This window comes from Rosa chinensis, chromosome 2 (genome assembly GCF_002994745.2).
Source record: "Rosa chinensis cultivar Old Blush chromosome 2, RchiOBHm-V2, whole genome shotgun sequence".
NCBI lineage: Eukaryota > Viridiplantae > Streptophyta > Magnoliopsida > Rosales > Rosaceae > Rosa > Rosa chinensis.
Window position 1 is genome coordinate 84,003,306 of NC_037089.1, and position 13,766 is coordinate 84,017,071.

The 13,766-nt window shown below is 36.2% G+C and overlaps 1 long non-coding RNA gene and 1 pseudogene across 1 annotated transcript; both read right to left on the bottom strand.

Annotated features, from left to right (window-relative positions):
* Positions 1-4,030: 4,030 nt before the first annotated feature.
* LOC112186162 lies at positions 4,031-4,318 on the bottom strand. Its single transcript, XR_002930659.2, has 2 exons — positions 4,222-4,318; positions 4,031-4,137 (listed from the first exon to the last, which is right to left on the bottom strand). It is a non-coding gene; the product is annotated as an uncharacterized LOC112186162 (long non-coding RNA).
* A 149-nt stretch (positions 4,319-4,467) lies between these two features.
* LOC121051355 lies at positions 4,468-6,840 on the bottom strand (annotated as a pseudogene).
* Between the last annotated feature and the right edge of the window lie 6,926 nt (positions 6,841-13,766).

The following is a 13,766-nucleotide window of genomic DNA, read 5'->3' on the forward strand; positions in this document are numbered from 1 at the left end:
TGAAGCCAAAAATCATGCATACCCTAAAGCATATATAATCTAACATGTTTCTAAGATTAACACCTTAATTAAGAAACATATAGAACCCCTTAATACATTCTTATATGCATCAAAGTTTCATAAAACTTAAAACACTTATTACATGTAATTTCTAGAAACTTTTCTTGTTATCTTAAAATCTACCTTACATCACATGCTTCATAACTTTTATGATAAAGCAAATTTTATGATCTAAATTACATATTACTCTAAGCTTAAGAAAATCACATCAACCAACATACTTAGCCATGTTTATAACATATCAAAATTAAGCCAATGGCTCTGATACCAATTGAAGGAATGGATGTATTTCAAAACTTTTTAATTAGTGCAGAGTTAGTTGAACCATTAAACTACTAACTAAACATAAAATCCATTCCTTTAACCCATGATCTTGGCTTATTGTGATATGTATATAAACATAGCATGCATAGTAAGGAAGAACAAAGAAGTAGTTTATGTTTTACTCACCCTTGGAGCGTGATTTTAATCCGATCCAAGTGAACCACCAAAGTTCCTCTCTTTGATCTCTCCTTGTGTGTGTTTCCTCCACCTTGAAGCACCTTGAATTAAGAACTCCTTCTTGTACTCCTTCTTGTGCTTGTAATCTTCTCCTTGATGTAATAAGTAAAGCCACAAAAGGATATGGCCTCTAAGGATCTTCACCAAGTGAATCAAGAGATGAAGAAAGATGAAAGAAAAGAAGAAATTATGCAAGTGTTCTTCTTTCCTTTAATTTTGTAAATGGACCAAGGGAGAACTCTCTCTCTCTCTCTCTCTCAAATCTGAAAATAATAGTGTGGAGACACACACTTATTATTATGTCCATGCTTTCACTTTTATATAATAGGAAATAACTCCAATTACTAAAAGAAAAATATTGACTTTCATAAAGCCAATATGTTGGCTGGTCCATACATGTTATTGGGCACTAAAAATGTGTCTTGGGCTTTCATTTAAATCTCACTTAGTGAAGCCCAAGTCCACACCAAAAACCCGACAATAGTTTAGGCCCAATAGGTTCGGTTTTACCCGAAAATCCTAATTATGTCCAAATAATAAATCTAATTAATTATTTGGTCATAACCAACTCTTGTTTAATCTTCTTCATATACAATCTCAAGGATCCACTTATATGGTGTTCAATCTCTTAGGTTCTAATTAACAAGGCAGTGAAGTTTATAGAAACCATTCTATTTTGTTTACGAATCAAAAACTCCATTTTTGATTCTCCCTTGTTATTAGGATTATAAATGTTTATTAATCCTCGGGACTTCACAAGTCATGAGTGATGTCTTGCAACATATCATGGCTACCCTAGTTAATGTAGAATGACAAAGAACCTATTCAATTGGAATTACAATACAATACGGTCCTTCTCTAACACTATGTTCTAAATCACATCATCGGGGTATGGAATTGATATGTCAATCCCCTAATATGATTTTCATTCTTATGTGATTCTTAGAATGTGATTAGAAACTCATTTTTAATCTCATTCAATGCTTTGGCCAAAAACTCATTGAATCACATCTTTGAACATACACCTTATTTACTTAAGGATAGAGATTCCTTATTGTACACTCACATGTCTCTATGACCGAATTGATTATACCAATGAATGCATCTATTATATCCATTAAGGGACACAATATTATTGCATCATCAAGAGATAATCCATTCACTCATAAGACAACTATAGTGTCTCAGGTCAAATGACTAATTTGTATTATTGCAATTTAGAGTTCAAGTTTGACATGTAAGTAAGACTCCATACAAGAACTCTAATAATCGCGTTCAGTGTACTCTTTAAGTTAAGAGCACCCACATACTTGTATTAGTGTCTCTACACAAATGACAAGAGACATATCATCCTCCATATTGAGCATACATAGTATGTGCTAGTCTTTCCGGATTATCAATGTCCAAGTGATAATCCTATGACTATGAACTTTTTAGGATAAGAGTGTGAAAGAGTAAAGGTCTCACACATCTAACTCTTTAGACCAATGGCGATGGCAATTTTGCTGATGTCGTTGGTGGTATCGCCATTGATATTTGCAACGGGTAATTGCCGTCGCTAAAAATCATGCGACGGCGTATTTGCCGTCGCAAATATCAATGGCCATGCCACCAACGACATCAACAAAATTGCCGTCGCCATTGGTCTTTTGCGACGGCAAATTGACTTTCCGAGACGGCGTTGCGCCGTGGCCATTTGAATTCTTTTTTGTAGTGAGGACAAAATGAGGCTTACTAGGAGGTAGAGAAATTCTACGGTACCTGTATGTATGTGATACACCTATTTACAGATTTAACAACAATTTTGTTGTCATTGTGGTAAATAGAGTTATTTTTTTGGTAATTTTAGTTCTATTAGAGGTAATTACTCTACCTATGATATTTTTACAAGTTTATGAACAAATTGTTGTCGAGGTGATAACTTTGTTCAATTATATGTAAATGTATAAAACAAATGTGATAACTTTGTTGTCAATGTTGTAAATTTGGTTCAACTAAACTTTAATTTTGGTTTAATTAGATGTAAATGAGTGTATGGTAAACATCCAAGTACTGTAGAAAACCCTGGTAAATTTCATGGTTTAATGGGTTTGCAGTTACAATCCTTTTTACTTTACTGTTTTATCCTCAGAAAGCATTCTTTCCTAAGTTTTTTATTTTATTTTAATCAAATACAATAACTAATTTATTATGAGTCGAACTCATGACCTCCTACTTATAAAGGAGATTTATTCTTTCTTGAGTATATTCTTAGAAGTTAAATCTTGTTTTTGATAGTAAAATGGATCTCTTTTTAAGTTTTTAATAGTGATTCTCATTTTTCTTTTCTCAAAAAAATATATTCCTGCAACCTAGATTATATTTTCTTATTGTCAAACAAATTCAGGTTGCTACCCTAGATGGCCATCCAGATTTGCTGGATGGGTTCGCTACATTTTTACGAGATTTTTCGCCAACATCGTCAACAAAGAACGTGCAGCAGAGTTCTAATTAGGGATTTACTTAGTAGAATGATAATGATAATTAGTAGATTGTGATAGTACTTAGGGATTTACTTAGTAGAATGATAATGATAATTAGTATATTTTGATAGTTTTATTTACTTTGGGTTGTGAAGTTGAACTTTAGGGACACTATGCCAAAAAGTGCATCAGACGACAGAACTGTTATGTCGTCTGAACGAACAAAAATGTGTCGTCTAGTACGGTGTCGTCTCTTGGGGGCATTAGACGACAGAAGTGTTCTGTCGTCTGATTTTTCAGACGACATAAAAAAATCAGACGACATAAAAAAATAAAAGTCTTGTGTCGTCTGATGAGTTTTGCATTTTGGGAACATTGTGATATGTTTGTTTAAAAGCATTCAAACAACAGTTTTGTATTGTCTGATAAACAAAACAACCACAGTATTTTTTAAATACTATTGTGTGAAGCATATTTGCAAGACTTATTTATGTGGTCTGAATGCCCTTAAATAAGAAATATGAAGACTCTTATGTAGTGTCTTCTCTCATACAACAACATTTAAAGGTTGTGCTAATTTACTTTAAACGACAATTATATGTGGTCGTAAAGAGCATCAGAGGACAATTAAGTGTAGTTCTAGGGTATATACATACGACACTTAAGTGTTGTGTGAAATGTCTTTTATGAGGTCTTTTTATGTTGTCTGTGATTGATTCCAACCACACTTATTTGTTGTTATTATACATTTTAGCCAACACTTTCGTCTAACTTATGTTGTTGTTTTGCCCTTTAGACTACAATTTTCTGTCGTCCCAATGCCAAAAAGACAATAGACTTCTATTTGATTTTTGTGTTGTTTTTGTTTAGCTGCAACCACACATTTTGGTGTGCTTTTGTTGTAGCTTGCAATTTGAGATAACACATATTAGTAGTCCCCTGTTACAATTTGTATACATGCATTCTGGAAATTAAAATTGCCCATTCATGAAAGTATGAAACCCACATCCAAAATCATTCATTGCAATTTCTATTAATCCACCATTGTCTTATGTACACAACCTAATCATGAGCATCGATCAGTTCAAAATGTCTCATATCTACTAATCTGAATCTACAGACAAGTCCAAATGCTTAATGAATGAAGAATCTACTAGACACAAGTTAATAAAGGAACTACCTAGCTACACTGCTGTACCAGTTTCACAATCTGATCATGAATTGAATCACCCGAATCATAGAAGTGGTCATAGAAAACGGAAGGTATTCCGGGCTGCGTGAGTATATATGCATAACCCTGCAGATAATAAGCACATAGAATGAAGTTATATCCTTGTTTTGCTGGATCAGATATCATGCAACCAAGGACAAAGCAGTTTAGCAGAATAATAAACAAAATATTGAAGAAATACAATGCAATTATATTAAGCAAGGTACCAAGTGTCTAACCTAAGAACTGTAGTTTCATCAAACCAAAACTATTCTGCCGCAAAATTCAGTTACAAGTAATTCTAAAGAGACAGCTAATTAGGTAGATAGAGAAAGAGGACGTAAGTCTCATATGATCGAAACGCACTTGAGGCCTACTCACTTCGAGTTCTGAGTATGACATAGCATGAGAACTCGGACCAACTTGACACTTCACTAAGTGGAAGGATCCACTTGCAGGTTCAATAATATTTAAGGCCTCATTTATCAGAAATTGATCAAACAAGTGACCACTGAGAGATACCTATCATTTAGAGTGCATTCATCAATGTTCATCAATAATGAAAGAGGAGCAATTAGCAACACCCAAGTATCATGATCCAAAAACTCTTTAGGTACTTACTAACGTGGTGTACTTCTTGTTAAAGTGGTGACTAGCATGATCTTTTGATGTTTCTCTGCAAATGCAGAAAGATAACATGTAACTAGTACATAATTATTAGATCAACAAAGAAAAGACAAGAAAATGAAGGCAAGGCAAGTATATAGAGGGGTGGGGTAAGACATGAGATGGATTTGAAACTTACTTTGAGTCATCACATTTTCGCATGGATAAATGTATCCATACAATGGGGTAAGTGTTCCTCCATGGGCTATGCAAGTTTTCGTCAAGTGTGCAAGTAACTTTTTAATGTCTTTTGTAGAAGCCAAATAGCCAAAAAATTCTGATAATATGTCTCCAAAGTGTTTGGAAGCCTTTCCAGTATAAAACTGCAAGTTTCATGAAAATGAGAAGTATTTCACATTCTGGTCTTTTAAGTATCCTAAAAATTATTACATTTACTGAACAAAATGCCTTGATGAAAGGTACCCTTTTTGCAAATTCTGTTGGAAAAATGTCCACAGCTGAACATACCACACCATCACCTTCCATGTCTTGATGGTAAGAATCTTTCATTGGATCATATCTGAAAACCATGGTTGAAGTTGATATAGAACAAATATAGCCTACCATTTTTAATAACAAATGAATGTGTTAATTCTGTACCTGAAGAAAGGTGAGTCAATTTGGGTGGTTTGATTAACAAACTCTATTGACCCCCTACATCACGTGTTATATCAGAGATACCAACAAGCTTACATCCTTTCCTTGTTAAATCTTGAAACTGCTTGGTACTCAATAATCGAGGATATCTTTTCTCCCAATACATACAATTCACTGCCAAAGAAAAGGAAAGAATAAAATATTAAACAAATTTACCCACATACGCATTGAATCATCAATATGAACTGTAACAGACTAATAGCATATTATTTGATGGAAGGTGTAATACAGACCAATTACAGATGCATAAGGAGCTATTTTTTTCATGGAAAACCGGGTTGTAGTGTTCTGGATGTACATAATAATCAGCCTGAAATACAATGCAATAATTGGGTTAGTTATTAGACCATGACAACAATCAAGTCGATAAAAAATGACAAAGAGGGAACTTTGTAAAATGATTTTTTGGGATCTTTGTGTTCAACCATGTCTTTACAAGTCACAACACAACCATATACTTGGAAGACCCTTGTTAAAGTCCTGGTGGGTTGAGCAGCATCCTTGGCCTAACCATAAGGAAAACATATAAAACTAAGGGATAAGAAGGGATTCCTCATAAACATATATGCAGAAAGAGTTTTCGTACACACCATCCCAAATATCCCTGGGAGTCTGCTTCGCTCCACAGAAGTACGAGGGAGAAGCTTGAATATCTCTTGTGCACTAGAAAAAACTACAGCAGGGAACAAATTGTGATAAAATCAGTTCATAAGAACAAGTAAAGTCTTATGTATAAGCTGATAAATCAGTTCACAGTGACAATGAGAATATCAGAAAGCTGACTATATGTAACCTTGACCAAAGAAATACATATCGAAAAGAACAATAACATTAGATGCACTTGAATTACAAATGACCAATAAAATGAGTTTACATCAGCATACAAGACTATCCAAAATGAAGGGAATCATACCAATCAATACAAAATAGTGATTGCAGTAGGACAACTGGGAAAAGAACTAATTCATTAGCAACAACGTAGCAGCAATACAACGCAGCAGGACACAATCAACAATCCCCAACCTATAGCATTAATTAGTAGACCTCTACCGTTCGTCTAATAAATTTTTTTCATAAAACCCATTATCAAAACCACATAAATTACCTAAAAAGTTAAAAGAAATTGCAGAAATTAATACCCCCAAAAGTCTTCGCACAAACCCTTGAATTCAATTACCTTATCTGAACCAAAAAAGCAACACTGAGGCAGAAAAATAGAAAGTGAGAGAAAGTGAAACAAAGTTCGGAGGACTTACCAGACTCTTCCTCTCCCTCATCTACCATCTATGCCTCCTTTCAATCTATGTCTCATCTATCATAGTTCAATTGACGTCGGCCTCTCCCTTATGGAAATCTTTCATATTGAGCTTTCGTTCCATATTTTGTAATTTGAAAAGTACATAAGAAGCTCCTCTGCATTAAGCTCATCATGTTACAATAAGAGTTGTACAACAATGAGCTATTAATTTGCTATAAATAAAAAGGTAAAGAATATGTTCACAGCAGAACTAAGTTAGCAATTAGATCCCAAAAGGATTCCAAGTGGTACTTACAAACAAAAGTGCTTTTCTTTTACAAGAGTCGACCAAAACAAGAAAACCTACTCTCCACTGCCCCGTTACCCAAACTCTTTTGTACATACATGTACATTTGCAAGCATAATTAGCTATAATGGGCCACGCTCATTGTACCGCCAAAGGTACTAATTCCAACTAAAGGAATGACATGCAGACACACCGCCAGGCGGGCTACAACCTCAGCGTCGGACCATCCCCAGATCGCCGTCGACGCGCCACCACGCGCCACGCCAAGATAGCATCAGAAGCTCCTAAAACTGGGAACTGAGACATGTCAGTCCCACATCGAAAACAAAGAGAAGATCAGCCTCTTCCTCACCTATAAAAGGTTCTCTCCTCTCTCCTCATTAATTACGCATTCAATACTTACCTACTGTTACTTTGTCAACATAAATACATTGACTAACTTAGGCATCGGAGAGTAGAAGACCGCCCAGCGCGGTCTCCCTCTGACGCCCATTGTATTTTATTTGACAGGTAACGGGAACTACAATAACAACACAAGTATCGATCCGCCCACCGGATCAGCGTTAACTAAAGTCCAGCTACCGCTAGACTTTCAGACATTAACATCTTCTAAAACCGAAACTAAAAGAACATAAAGCAAGTCAACCGTAGATGCTAAACAACCCAAATGCAAACCCTTCACTTCTGAACCCTTCACTTTTTTATTGTGTTAAATATCTAATAAGCTTCTGCAAGAACTGCTAGGGACCCCATATTTGTGTACCAAATGATCGGGTAATGTCTCATTTCTTTAACAAATAAGCTACTAACATAGACCATCATTTGGTAAACAAGTACGGTACACAAACTTTGGATCCTTTGGACTACTGCTACAAGAAATTTCCTTAACATCAAAATGGATGTACAAATGTATCCATCATTGAAGCTAATTTTTCGAAATTCCTACTTATTTCCTGTGATGAGAAACAAAAAGAGAAAAACAAAATACTGATTGCAAAGAAGCAACTAGACATACAAATTAGGGAGTGATAGCCTAAACTTTCTAGTACCATAGATAAAGAATTTCTGATGACAAAACAAAAACAAAAAGCTAATCTTATAGTCTACAAAACAAAAAAAGAAAGGCAGTCTACGAGATATAAGCATATAAGTCATATAAGCAAGCTGGAATTCCCAACCAACAACAAAGCTGCATTATCCAACAAAATAACAGGATCCCACCTGATTCTTCAGTAGATCAATTGTTTTACTGAAAGCACATTTCAAGATATAATATCTACATTACTGTTTCACTTAATAATCAACTTCTGCTCCTCCTGTGTATACATTTGCAAACATGTAAACAAAACATTCAACTTATAACAGAGAGGTAAGCATACAAACCTTGAATCTGTAACTCCCATCCACGTTGACGTAACAATGATAGACGTGTGTGCTTCCAGAATCCCAATCAAAACTCTATAATACATCAAAAATATAAAAGGGAAATCAGGCAGATATAATAATGGATACGAAGGTTAAGAGTATGACGGACCTTGAAACCTCTCATGAAGTTGAACAGGAACATTAGCAGAGAGTCTCTGATAAGGCGAAATGCATACGGCTTTTGATGGAGAACCAGAGGGATACGCTGATTGTCCATGAAGAGATGTTCGATCAGTAAATACCCCACCTTATTTATGTTCGATCAAAAAATAAACAGACAAAGAGGCGAAGGGATCTGATCAAACAAAACCTTAAGAATGAGGGACTGCCATAAGAGAGGGATCAACCCAAATCCCAGAAATCGCCGAGTCCCTGCTAGGACCTACAGAAACGACACACTGGTCTTGGAATCGACGATGGAGGAGTTGAGTGCATTCTGGAGAAATGGATGTGTTGGGTTCGTGGGGTTAAGTGTGCAAGACGACAGCGACTCCGCCGCCTTCGTCACCTCCTTCTCCAACAACTCCTCTTCACCGCCTTCGTCACCTCCTTCGCCACCTCCTTGTCCAACAACATTTCAGATGAGGGACTGAGGGAGATTGAGAGTTGTGAGATGAAATTTCAAATAATCAAATCTATTAACTGGAGATCGATGGGTCGGAGACCAACATCCCAACAATGAAGTATAGAGAAAAGGTTTACTTACAGTGGGTCGAAGCAAAGCCATAGGTCGGCGGTTCAGCGGTTCGAGATTACGAATAGGAGCTAGCTTAGAGAGGCTGAGGGAGTGAGATGACTGACTGAGAGGTTAGAGCTAGCTTAGAGATAAGGCTGAACCGTCGAACTTTGCGGTGGGTCGGCGGCGACTGAAACTGAAGGACAGAGGGAGTGAGTCGAAGAGAGGCTGAGGGTCATGGTCAGTCAAAATCTCGAATAGAGGCTGAGGGAATGAGGGATTAGGGTTAGCGACTAGATTTAGGTGGGTTTGCCACGCCCAGTGGTGACGGCAGTTAGTTTTTGATTGAAAGTGATTGCGGTGGCTGTTGGGGAGGTTGCGGGGTTTGGGGAAGGAAATGAGAGAGATGGAGAGGAAGACGGGGCCGGGTTTTGCTGAAGCCTGAAGGAGAGAGATTTTTAGACAGAATTTGTGGGAATGAAAAAAAACACGAAGGGTTTATGTTATGCCAAAAGAGACCTAAAACAAAAAAAGTTAAACTCACCTTATTCAGACAACACTTATATGTTGTCTAAATATCACCCTATTGATTAGTTAACTATAAGGTTTGGGCGCTTAAGAGGGAAAAGACTCAACTTGTTGGAGGGAAATCTAAAATTTCTGCTAGGGTTTTTTCCCATCTTTTCAAACAACATATAAGTGTTGTCTGAATGCTCACCATTTATCTAAATTTGAGATAGGAAATCACCACCTTTTACAACTACACAAATATATTATCTGAATGCTCACCATTTTTCCAAATTAAACCAGTATGGTTTTAGTGTATATTCAGACGACAGAAAAGAAAATTATGTCGTCTGAAAAACTCAGACGACATAAAACAAAACTTATGTCGTCTGATGCGTGTCGTCTGAATGACTTTTTGGCATAGTGGGATGACATCTGAAAAAAAAAACTTTCAAATAAGCTAGTGAACACGAACACCAGAAGATTGGATTTGTGGTGTTAAGTAGTGCGGTTCTAGTAAAAGTTATTGCCATCAAGAAATGTATGTTTAGTTGTTTGTTGTTTTTTGTTCCCCTACCCTTCTTTAGAGCAAGTTACAAGTGTAAAAATATGTTGCATCCGTATAAAGAAAATATGCGTCATAATTGATGTTAGCAGAGTAGAACTTGTTTCATTATAATTTTGACCTTGCGCTCTGCTAAATTTGGGAGTAACTTTCGTTGGCAGCATCTTTATTGAATGTGTCGATCGATGCGGACCTTTTTGGAGTACTCTTTCTCTTCATCACTGATCCTGGTGATTAGTTATAGTGGCGGGCATTGCCTATACGGTGGTGGTGGGACTTGTGTTTGGTTTAGGGTTGTCACTCGGTCGGTTTGAATCGGTTATAGGTATTACCAACTTAAAAAACAAAGCTTTCGGTTTCAAAATTGAACTACCAATTACCAACCAAAATTTTCGGTTTTTAATCATAACTACCAAATTCAGTATTTCGGTTTTCGGTATTACCAACTTTAGAACAACTAATTCTTTGTAATTAAAATTAGAACGAACAAAACTAGGTTCTTCAATTTTATAGTCGTAAACTTTGTACTCATTTCCTGATTATAGCTTTCTTTTGTATATATGACATCAAGTTTGACTCATTTTCAATAAAACTACGTTATTTAACCATTTTTGACTAGGTTACTTAAAATACATGTACTATTAATGTAGTATATGTAGTAATGTTCACACTATTATGAAATTTTTTATGTTTATTTCTTAATATACATGTATGTGTAATGAAAACCATAGTGTATAAAGCTAATATTTAGATAATCGGTAGATTCGGTAATTACTAAAACCGAACCAACTTTTTTGGTAATTTTCAATTTCGGTTTTATCGGTCTCGGTTATCAAAAAGTTGGTTTACCAAACTTAAAATATCAGTTGGTATTCGGTCGGTTTGGTAATTACCAAACCAAGTGGCAGCCCTAGTAATGAGAGTTGATTGTGGGGGTGCGAAGGTATTTGGACATTCCACCTTTTTTTAATTTGTAAATTAGTATTGACTATATTTACTCCAAACTAGGGCTGTCACTCGGTCGGTTCGAATAGGTTATAGGTATTACCAACTTCAAAACCAAAGCTTTCGGTTTCAAAACTGAGCTACCAATTAGCAACCAAAATTTTCGGTTTTTAATTATATCTACCAAATTTTGTATTTCGGTATTACCAACTTTAGAATAACTAATTCTTTATAATATAAATTAGAATGAACAACAAAACTAGGTTTTTGAATTTTATAGTCATAAACGTTGTATTCATCTACTAATTATAGCTTTCTTTTGTATATATGACATCAAGTTCTAGCAATTTTCAATAAAACTAGGTTATTTAACCATCTTTGACTAGGCTACTTAAAATACATGTACTATTAATGTAGTAATGTTCATACTATTACAAAAGTTTTTATGTTTATTTATTAATATACATGTATGTGTATTGAAAATTGTAGTATATAAATCTAATATTTAGATAATCGGTAGATTCGGTATTTATCAAAACCAAACCAACTTTTTTGGTAATTTTAGATTTCGGTTTTATCGGTCTCGGTCACCAAAAATTCGGTTTACCAAACCTAAAACATCGGTTGGTATTCGGTCGGTTTGGTAATTACCAAACCAAGTGGCAGCCCTACTCCAAACCACTAAAAAGCAAATAACACCATGCATGGAGTCATGTTCACCTATTCAGTTAATTGCTTACTTAGTTGTGCTCAAACTGTAATTAGATTTAAATACAACGATAAAGACTAATAAGACGTACAACTACAGTATTTACTTCAAACTACTAAAAATCAAATAACACCATGCATGGAGTCATGTTTACTTATTCAATTAATTGCTTACTCATTTGTTCTCAACTGTAATTAGATTTAAATATGATAATAAAGACTAATAAGGCGAACAATTGAAATTAATTTGATTGCCTCGTTATTATCCACTGTTAAAGAGTTAAACTAATCCAAGGAAGGGGAGGTAGTATTACATTGTTTAGCACACCATCACTGAAAAATACTATAATGGTAGCAGATCTTACCAAAAATCATACAATGTTTCAATAGGTAGTCATGCATTCCAACATAATTAATTGAAATTTTTGTATTATCTTTTGCAGTTTTCAACTGAAGGTTAATTAATTATTTGATAAGTGTGGACTGAAAATAATGCTAGTCGTTATTGGTTTTCAATTGAAATGTTATTTTGTCGCAGGCTGAATGACATTTCTAAAAATGGCTAGTGACATGTCATGAGGTGACTTGTCTGACATTGCCAAATATATGGTGTAGAGACGGAGGTGGATGGTATCACGATGGAAGAAAAAAAAAAGATTAAATTCAGTTTGCCCCCTCCAACTTTGGGACAAACATAAGTTTGGTCTCTTATCTTTTTTTTTAATCATGATGGTCCATGCACTTCTAATTTTCATCACCTGCATCCAAATCTCAAATTCTCTCCGATCATGATGTCACTTGTTGAGTTGGCCCCTACATGGGGCCCCACTTTTAGTTTTTCAGCCTCAGTTTCGATGAAATGTCGAAATTACCCTCCTTTGATCCTCTCCTCTCCTACATCCTACAACCGCCTTTGGGGTTACCTACACAAATCCCTTCGCAGCTCCGCTCAACCTCCACCATGAGCTCAACCCAACCCTCCTCTCCTACGTTACTTCGCGCTCTCAATCCTCTTCACCATCAAAACCAGTCTCCGACTAGACATTTCTCTCTTCTCTCCCCCATCTCTCAATCTCCCCAAACCCACTATCTCTACTCTCCAGAGGCATCACCCCACCACCCAAACCATCAAACAAGATTTCCCTTCACCTTCACCACTCAAATCATCAAAACCAAAATTCAATTCTCCTTCACCAGTAAAACCAGATTTCTCCTCTTCCTCCAAGAAGCAACGCGCTATACATGTACATGGTGGAAACTCAACCCAGCCACTGGCCATGTCCACAAAAGTCCAGAACCTAGATTCCATAGCTGAGCAAACCTGCACAAAAAATAAAAAGCCCGGAACCAAAGATCGAAACTTTAGCCAAAATGAAAGAAACCCAGAAGAGAAAGATCAAAACTTTAGAAATGAGTTACCTTGAAAAATTGATTGAGGGAGTTTTTGGGATTTTTGAGGCTGATATCCCGTCAGTGGGAGGTCAATTGGTGCTGCTCGAATTTGAGAGTGGCGGAGAGCAAGACAAGTATGAATCTGAGACCTTCATCTTCATCATCTTTGTCTTTGTCTTCTTGTGCTTTACAACCATGGCTGCCTACACCACCACCCAGGATAACAAAATCCTGCTCATCGAACAGGGCCTGGCCCATGCCCAGCTCGCCTGAACCCATCTCCTCCACGTCGTCTTCACTGTAGACAAACTCGAACTTGAAGTTTAGGAATGGATTGTATGAGTCGGAATCGTCGTTGTCTTCGCAGGTTGAGATGCTTTAGAGGTCAAAGCGCTGTCGCGCATGTCGGCAGAGGGAGGGAAGGGAGGCGTGTGATCCTTAGATGCGA